This window comes from Salvelinus alpinus, chromosome 1, assembly GCF_045679555.1.
Source record: "Salvelinus alpinus chromosome 1, SLU_Salpinus.1, whole genome shotgun sequence".
NCBI classification, from domain to species: Eukaryota; Metazoa; Chordata; class Actinopteri; order Salmoniformes; family Salmonidae; genus Salvelinus; species Salvelinus alpinus.
In genome coordinates, this window is record NC_092086.1 from 33,247,529 (window position 1) to 33,256,749 (window position 9,221).

Below are 9,221 nucleotides of genomic sequence, written 5' to 3' on the forward strand. Positions count from 1 at the left end.
GGGACAAAGACAATGGTGGAGTGGTGTCCTCGTCCAGCGCCGGAGCCGCCACCGCGGACAGATGCCCACCCAGACCCTCCCCTAGAGTTTTAGGGGGTGCGTTCGGAGTCCGCACCTCAGGAGGGGGGTACTGTCACGTTCTGACCATAGTTCTTGTGTGTTTTGCTTGTTTTAGTGTTGGTCAGGACGTGAGCTGGGTGGGCATTCTATGTTGTGTGTCTAGTTTGTCTGTTTCTATGTTTGGCCTAATATGGTTCTCAATCAGAGGCAGGTGTTTTGTGTTGTCTCTGATTGGGAATCATATATAGGTGGCTTGTTTTGTGTTGGGGTTTGTGGGTTTGTGGGTGGTTGTTTCCTGTCTCTGTGTTTTCTCTGCACCAGCTAGGACTGTATCGGTTTGCCACTTTTTGTTATTTTGTATTTGTAAGTGTTCTCTGTTTATCGTTTAATTAAACATGTTGAGCACTGGCTACGCTGCGTGTTGGTCCGATCCCTGCTAAATCTCCTCTTCTCTTGAAGAGAAGGAAGGCTGCCGTTACACTCCCTCGCCCTCCATTTGGCAAATCTGACCATAATTCTGATTCCTGCTTAAAAGCAAAAATTAAAGTAGGAAGCACCAGTGACTCGGGCTATAAACTATTACAGACTACAAAGGGAAGCACAGCCGAGAGCTGCCCAGTGACACGAGCCTACCAGACGAGCTAAATAACTTCTATGCTCGCTTCGAGGCAAGTAACACTGAAACATGCATGAGAGCATCCGCTGTTCCGGACGACTGTGTGATCACGCTCTCCGCAGCCGATGTGAGTAAAACCTTTAAACAGGTCAACATTCACAAGGCCGCAGGGCCAGACGGATTACCAGGACGTGTACTCCGAGCATGTGCTGACCAACTGGAAAGTGTCTTCTCTGACATTTTCAACCTCTCCCTGTCTGAGTCTGTAATACCAACATGTTTCAAGCAGACCACCTTAGTCCCTGTGCCCAAGAACACTAAAGTAAGCTGCCTAAATGACTACCGACCCGTAGCACTCACGTCTGTAGCCATGAAGTGCTTTGAAAGGCTGGTCATGGCTCACATCAACACCATTATCCCAGAAATCCTAGACCCACTCCAATTTGCATACCGCCCAAACAGATCCACAGATGATGCAATCTCTATTGCAGTCCACACTGCCCTTTCACACCTGGACAAAAGGAACACCTGTGTGAGAATGCTATTCATTGACTACAGCTCAGCTTTCAACATCATAGTGCCCTCAAAGCTCATCACTAAGCTAAGGACCCTGGGACTAAACACCTCCCTCTGCAACTGGGTCCTGGACTTTCTGACGGGCCGCCCCAAGATGGTAAGGGTAGGTTACAACACATCCGTCACGCTGATCTTCAACACAGGGGCCCCTCAGGGGCTCAGTCCCCTCCTGTACTCCCTGCTCACTCATGATTGCACGACCAGGCACAACTCCAACACCATCATTAAGTTTGCCGTTGACACCACAGTGGTAGGCCTGATCAACGACGAGACAGCCTATAGGGAGGAGGTCAGAGACCTGACCGTGTGGTACAAGGACAACAAGCTCTCCCTCAACGTGATCAAGACAAAGGAGATGATTGTGGACTACAGGAAAATGATTTATAAAACGAGCTCACGAATTATAAAAAATGCACATGAATTACTTAAACGTGTGCATGAATTGATATAAAACATGCTCATGATTTATAAAACAAGCTCATGAAATGTAAAATATGCTCACAAATTACTAAAACGTGTGCATGAATTGATATAAAATGTGCTCATGATTGATAAAACAAGCTCACAAATTGTAAAACGTTCCCAAGAGGCTAGGGAGACAATCTAAACCACCATCACCCATTCCCAAATAGTGAACAACAGGAATACATACAAGACGACACACAACATTGTTGGTTAAGGGCTTTTAAGTAAGCATTTCACGGTAAGGTCTACTACACCTGTTGTATTCGGCGCATGTGACAAATAACATTTGATTTGATTTTGAACACAAAGACACAACACAAAGACACACAACACACATGCAAGTGCTGCTTTCCAAGGTAAGAATGTGTAGGCTATTACATTGAACTTTCCGTCTGTTATCCATTGAAAAACTCCTCAAAAAGCAGTTAAGGTTCTTATTTCAGATTCATATCATCACCAACGTTAGCTAATGTTAGCTAGATTAGCTAAGGGCCGGCTAGCTAGTTATGTGCTATTTTTGGAGCAGTAACTCAGCTATTCCCTCAGGTCCACATTGATGAATTGTGGTAAATTGTTATCAATGTTAGCTAATCATAATGTTATCCAGGTGGAGCATGTTGTTATACTGTTGTATGTAGCCACCGCAGCAATTTTGGAATGGCAGTGTCAGCCAATCAGCTCCTTTGTTGTTCTACACAATGTGCCATACCAAAATGTCTGCTGTGGGTAACTGGTAGCTAGCATCAGTTTTCCAGGTAAATTAGCAGTACTTCAATCTTCTCGATGGAGCAGTGTGGAGAAAGGTCAAATTTGGAGTACAGTGCATCCCATCCCTGCATTGAGGCACTTTTTCCGACCCATATCTCGTGCTGGCTCCACAATGTCTTAATGTAACCATGATTGCGTTCAAACCTCAGTGCAGCTCAGTGTAAACAAGTGTAGCGGCAGGGTCGATATCTTCTGGCAAGGGCTAACCCAGCTAGTTTCTTGTGTCTCATGCAATTATTATTATTATTATTTATTTTTTATTTAACCTTAATTTAACTAGGCAAGTCAGTTAAGAACAAATTCTTATTTACAATGACAGCCTACACCGGCCAAATCCAGACGACTCTGGGCCAATTGTGCGCCGTCCTATGGGACTCCCAATCACGGCCGGTTGTGATACAGCCTGGATCATGGATACGTTTTATGTTTTTAACTTATTTTTTGTTTGTTTTTGATTTATTAGGATTGCCGTCGGCAATAGCTAGTCTTACTGAGGTCTGACACATAATGAAAAATACATTCCAGACATAAACATACTTTACAATTTACATACATTAACATGTAGTGTGTGTGTGCATCTATCAGTTACACATGTCAGTACATACACACAACAAGTAAGTCACACGGGAGAGAGTGTAACGGCTTTCTTCCTGGGATGAAGGAGAGGACCAAAACGCAGTGCGGCTAGTGTTCAACATGTTTAATAAAGAATAATAATGTGAAGACTACAAGCTACAAAACAATAAATGTGAAAACCGAAAACAGTCCTATCTGGTGCAGAACACAAAGACAGAAAACAATCACCCACAAACCAACAGTGCAAACAGGCTACCTTAACATGGTTCCCAATCAGAGACAATGACAAACACCTGCCTCTGATTGAGAACCATATTAGGCCAAACAACAAACCCAACATAGAAACACAAAACATAGAATGCCCACCCAGCTAACGTCCTGACCAACTAAACACAGACTAAACAAAGGAAATAAGGTCAGGAACGTGACAGAGAGGCGTTGTGCCGTGAGGTGTTGCTTTATTCGTTTTTTTAAATCCAGGTTTTCTGTTCAATTGTGCTAGATAAGATGGAAGGGAGTTCCATGCACTCATGGCTCTGTATAATACTGTACTTTTCCTTGAATTTGTTCTGGACCTGGGGACTGTGAAAAAACCCTGGTAGTATGTCTGGTGGGGTAAGTGTGTTTGTCAGTGCTGTGTGTAAATTGACTACGCAAACAATTTGGAATTTCCTACACATGAATGTTTCTTATAAAAACAAGAAGTGACACTGTCCGTCTTTCCTCAACTCTCAGGCAAGAGAGACTGGCATGCATATTATTAAGATCACATGCTGAATAGACTGGGCACACATGTTGATTTTGTCCATCCACAGATGCAATCAGTACACGCAGGTTGAAATATCAAAACAAACTGAACCAACTATATTAATTTATGAACAGGTCGAAACACATGAATCATACATGGCCATTTAGCTTGCTAGCTTATTGTTGCTAGGTAATTTGTCCTGGGATATAACCATTGGTTTGTTATTTTACCTTAAATGCACAATATCCTTTTTCTCTGGATCTTTGTATAATTTTGACCCATTTTTTGTCACAAAATTGTGTGTTCTCTACTCCGACAATTAATCCACAGATAAAAGGGGAAACCTAGTTAGTTTCCCCTTCAGTCATATTCTTCTTCTTCTTCTGTGGACTTTATATCGCAGTTGGCAACTAACCTTAAGGTGCATTTCCACCACCAACTGGACTGGAGTGTGGACCTCAACTTTCAATCACCCACGTGGGTATATGCTACTAAAATCCAATGAGGAGATAGGAGAGGTGGGACTTGTAGCGTGTGCAGTATCCAAAGTAGAACCAAGTTCTATTTTAGCGCCTGACCAGGTAGGGGCTCGTTGACACGAGCGAACAGTTTGGATGAAATTATTGAATAACAGGTGTGTAAATTTATTTTGCAACTCTCGTAACACGAGCAGTGTGGTCAGCATGTCAGCCCTCTGATTAAAATGAAGAGCAAGACCAGACGTTCTGTTCTGGACCAGCTGCAGCTTAACTAGGTCTTTCTTTGCAGCACTTGACCATATGACTGGACAATAATCAAGACAAGATAAAACTAGAGCCTGCAGTTTCACTCAACAGCAGTGTGGAAGAATGGAAAAACAGTCTAGCTTACCACTGTATATTTCTCATTAACTTGCTATACTAAGTTGAGTGTGGCTGTGGTGGCACCCTTCCATCCAATTCCCTGCTCCTTCAGTAATAAAGGTATAGGCCTACTAGCTAGCTACCTGGCTTTGTTTTGTGGTGTCCATTGCGTGCCTCCCACTAACTCCATTGTGTTGTATCCACTCAATCAAGAGGCTGTGTGTGTGTGTACTGTTCACGCAAACTTTACAGTGTGTCCAGCCAGGCATCCATTCTAGGATGCTCCTCCATTGTCTGTTCATTCACACACATACAAACACTAAACGTGTACATTGTCATCCACCTGAACTCAACCCTGTTGATGCTGTCCTCTATTCATTTGAACATGTTCTTTACTGAAACCGGGTTGTGTTCATTAGAGCACACACCATAACAAAATATGTTGCAATGAAAAAAAAAAAACAAGCATTTGATATTGTATAAGTTCAGATGGTATTCGACCTGTTTCACTGTGTTTTCTTGTATTGTAACTTATGAACATTACCCTGTCCTTTACTGACTTCTTCTCTGTCTGTCTCTCTAATGGCCTGTTTTTATTGTTGTTGGGGGTTTAGGAAGGTGTTCTCAATGTGTTCTTAGTGAATATCAAACATTGCAGATTGTAAAATATATTTTCGATGTAACAGCATACTAATCAGCTACCAATATATATATTTTTTATAATATATAACTGTCTTGTATAGGCTACATGAACCTGCATGACATGAGCCATCCTCACGCTCTCTCCCAGCTTGGATAGAAAATTGTTGAGTGTGAAACCAGTCTATTAATGCCAAATAATACAGTCAGTCCACCCTCAAAACACAAAGAATAGATAGATAGGACCAGTCGGCCAGCCGGTCAGATAGGACCAGTCGGCCCGGAAAGATAGGACCGGTCGGCCGGACACATGGGACAGGTCGGCCAGACAGATGGGACAGGTCGGCCAGACAGATAAGACCGGTCGGCCGGCCAGATAAGACCAGTCGGCTGGCTAAATAGGACCAGTCGGCCGGTTGGCCAGATGGGACAGGTCGGCCGGACAGATAGGACAGGTCGGCCAAACAGATGGGACAGGTCGGCCAGACAGATGGGACAGATCGGCCAGACAGATGGGACAGGTCGGCCAGCCAGATGGGACCATTCGACTGGCAAGATAGTACCAGTCAGCCGGCCGGCCAGATAGTACCAGTCGGCCGGCCAGATGGGATGTGTCGGCCGGCAGGCCAGATATGATCAGCCAGCTGACATGTGTACACATACCGCACAAACACAACCATACACACACAACTCAACATTAGCTTGGAATGCTATTTTGGTGTGTGTGTGTGATTTCACCTTTATTAGCTGTTTGCTCTCACACTGCCTTTCCAGAGAGTCCAGCTTCATACCAGCACTGCCAATCCTGTTATCAGTCTTAAACAGCCCACTGAAGAGAGACAGAGAGAGACTGGAGAGAGGGAGGGCGAGCGAGATGGAATAAGAGAGGAAGAAAGGGAAAGTGATACAAACAAACAATCAAAAAAACAGAGACAGACAAAGATCCACAAATATGAAAGTATTACAGAAAGAGAAGACAACTACTGACACAGAAACAACAGTCAAAACGGCAGACACCAGTTAGAATGTCAATTGAGTCACAAAGAGATAAACTCACTCACCCTTTTTGAACAACGTAAACTTGATGCCTTTGGACTGGATGACTCTCTTAAATCTACGGCGAGATCGTTTGAGGTCCCGCTTAAAATCTTCACTGAACTATGGGGTGAAGGGGGGGAGGGGGGCAAAGCAACAAAATGAAGAGGTAATGACAGATGGGGATAGAGAAAAATATAAGATAAAATAAGAATAAATAGAGATATAGAGAGAGAATGAGTGAGGAAGGAATAATGACAGATAGATAGAAGTGTAAGGATTCAAAAACCTCAAACAGAACTGTCTTATGGAGTCTAGCATCATTGTTATATAGCAGGTACCTAGACAGGTTGTGTTTGAGGAGTGTTATATAGCAGGTACCTAGACAGGTAGTGTTTGAGGTGTGTTATATAGCAGGTACCTGGACAGGTAGTGTTTGAGGAGTGTTATATAGTAGGTACCTAGACAGGTAGTGTTTGAGGACTGTTATATAGCAGGTACCTGGACAGGTAGTGTTTGAGGAGTGTTATAGATCAGGTACCTGAACAGGTAATGTTTGAGGAGTGTTATATAGCAGGTACCTGGAGAGGTAGTGTTTGAGGAGTGTTATATAGCAGGTACCTGGACAGGTAGTGTTTGAGGAGTGTTATATAGCAGGTACCTGGACAGGTAGTGTTTGAGGAGTGTTATAGATCAGGTACCTGAACAGGTAATGTTTGAGGAGTGTTATATAGCAGGTACCTGGAGAGGTAGTGTTTGAGGAGTGTTATATAGCAGGTACCTGGACAGGTAGTGTTTGAGGAGTGTTATATAGCAGGTACCTGGACAGGTAGTGTTTGAGGAGTGTTATATAGCAGGTACCTGGACAGGTAGTGTTTGAGGAGTGTTATATAGCAGGTACCTAGACAGGTAGTGTTTGAGGAGTGTTATATAGCAGGTACCTGGACAGGTAGTGTTTGAGGAGTGTTATATAGCAGGTACCTAGACAGGTAGTGTTTGAGGAGTGTTATATAGCAGGTACCTGGACAGGTAGTGTTTGAGGAGTGTTATATAGCAGGTACCTGGACAGGTAGTGTTTGAGGAGTGTTATAGATCAGGCACCTGGACAGGTAGTGTTTGAGGAGTGTTATATAGCAGGTACCTGGACAGGTAGTGTTTGAGGAGTGTTATATAGCAGGTACCTGGACAGGTAGTGTTTGAGGAGTGTTATAGATCAGGCACCTGGACAGGTAGTGTTTGAGGAGTGTTATATAGCAGGTACCTGGACAGGTAGTGTTTGAGGAGTGTTATAGATCAGGCACCTGGACAGGTAGTGTTTGAGGAGTGTTATAGATCAGGCACCTGGACAGGTAGTGTTTGAGGAGTGTTATAGAGCAGGTACCTGGACAGGTAGTGTTTGAGGAGTGTTATAGAGCAGGTACCTGGACAGGTAGTGTTTGAGGAGTGTTATAGATCAGGCACCTGGACAGGTAGTGTTTGAGGAGTGTTATAGAGCAGGTACCTAGACAGGTAGTGTTTGAGGAGTGTTCTAGATCAGGCACCTGGACAGGTAGTGTTTGAGGAGTGTTATAGATCAGGTACCTGGACAGGTAGTGTTTGAGGAGTGCTATAGAGCAGGTACCTGGACAGGTAGTGTTTGAGGAGTGTTATAGATCAGGCACCTGGACAGGTAGTGTTTGAGGAGTGTTATAGATCAGGTACCTGGACAGGTAGTGTTTGAGGAGTGTTATAGATCAGGCACCTGGACAGGTAGTGTTTGAGGAGTGTTATAGATCAGGTACCTGGACAGGTAGTGTTTGAGGAGTGTTATAGATCAGGTACCTGGACAGGTAGTGTTTGAGGAGTGTTATAGAGCAGGTACCTGGGCAGGTAGTGTTTGAGGAGTGTTAAAGATCAGGCACCTGGACAGGTAGTGTTTGAGGAGTGTTATATAGCAGGTACCTAGAAAGGTAGTGTTTGAGGAGTGTTATAGATCAGGTACCTGGACAGGTAGTGTTTGAGGAGTGTTATAGATCAGGTACCTGGACAGGTAGTGTTTGAGGAGTGTTATATAGCAGGTACCTGGACAGGTAGTGTTTGAGGAGTGTTATATAGCAGGTACTTAGACAGGTAGTGTTTGAGGAGTGTTATATAGCAGGTACCTAGACAGGTAGTGTTTGAGGAGTGTTATAGATCAGGCACCTGGACAGGTAGTGTTTGAGGAGTGTTATATAGCAGGTACCTGGACAGGTAGTGTTTGAGGAGTGTTATAGAGCAGGTACCTGGACAGGTAGTGTTTGAGGAGTGTTATAGATCAGGCACCTGGACAGGTAGTGTTTGAGGAGTGTTATAGATCAGGTACCTGGACAGGTAGTGTTTGAGGAGTGTTATAGAGCAGGTACCTGGACAGGTAGTGTTTGAGGAGTGTTAAAGATCAGGCACCTGGACAGGTAGTGTTGGAGGAGTGTTATATAGCAGGTACCTAGACAGGTAGTGTTTGAGGAGTGTTATATAGCAGGTACCTAGACAGGTAGTGTTTGAGGAGTGTTATATAGCAGGTACCTAGAAAGGTAGTGTTTGAGGAGTGTTATAGATCAGGTACCTGGACAGGTAGTGTTTGAGGAGTGTTATAGATCAGGTACCTGGACAGGTAGTGTTTGAGGAGTGTTATATAGCAGGTACCTGGACAGGTAGTGTTTGAGGAGTGTTATATAGCAGGTACTTAGACAGGTAGTGTTTGAGGAGTGTTATATAGCAGGTACCTAGACAGGTAGTGTTTGAGGAGTGTTATAGATCAGGCACCTGGACAGGTAGTGTTTGAGGAGTGTTATATAGCAGGTACCTGGACAGGTAGTGTTTGAGGAGTGTTATAGATCAGGCACCTGGACAGGTAGTGTTTGAGGAGTGTTATAGATCA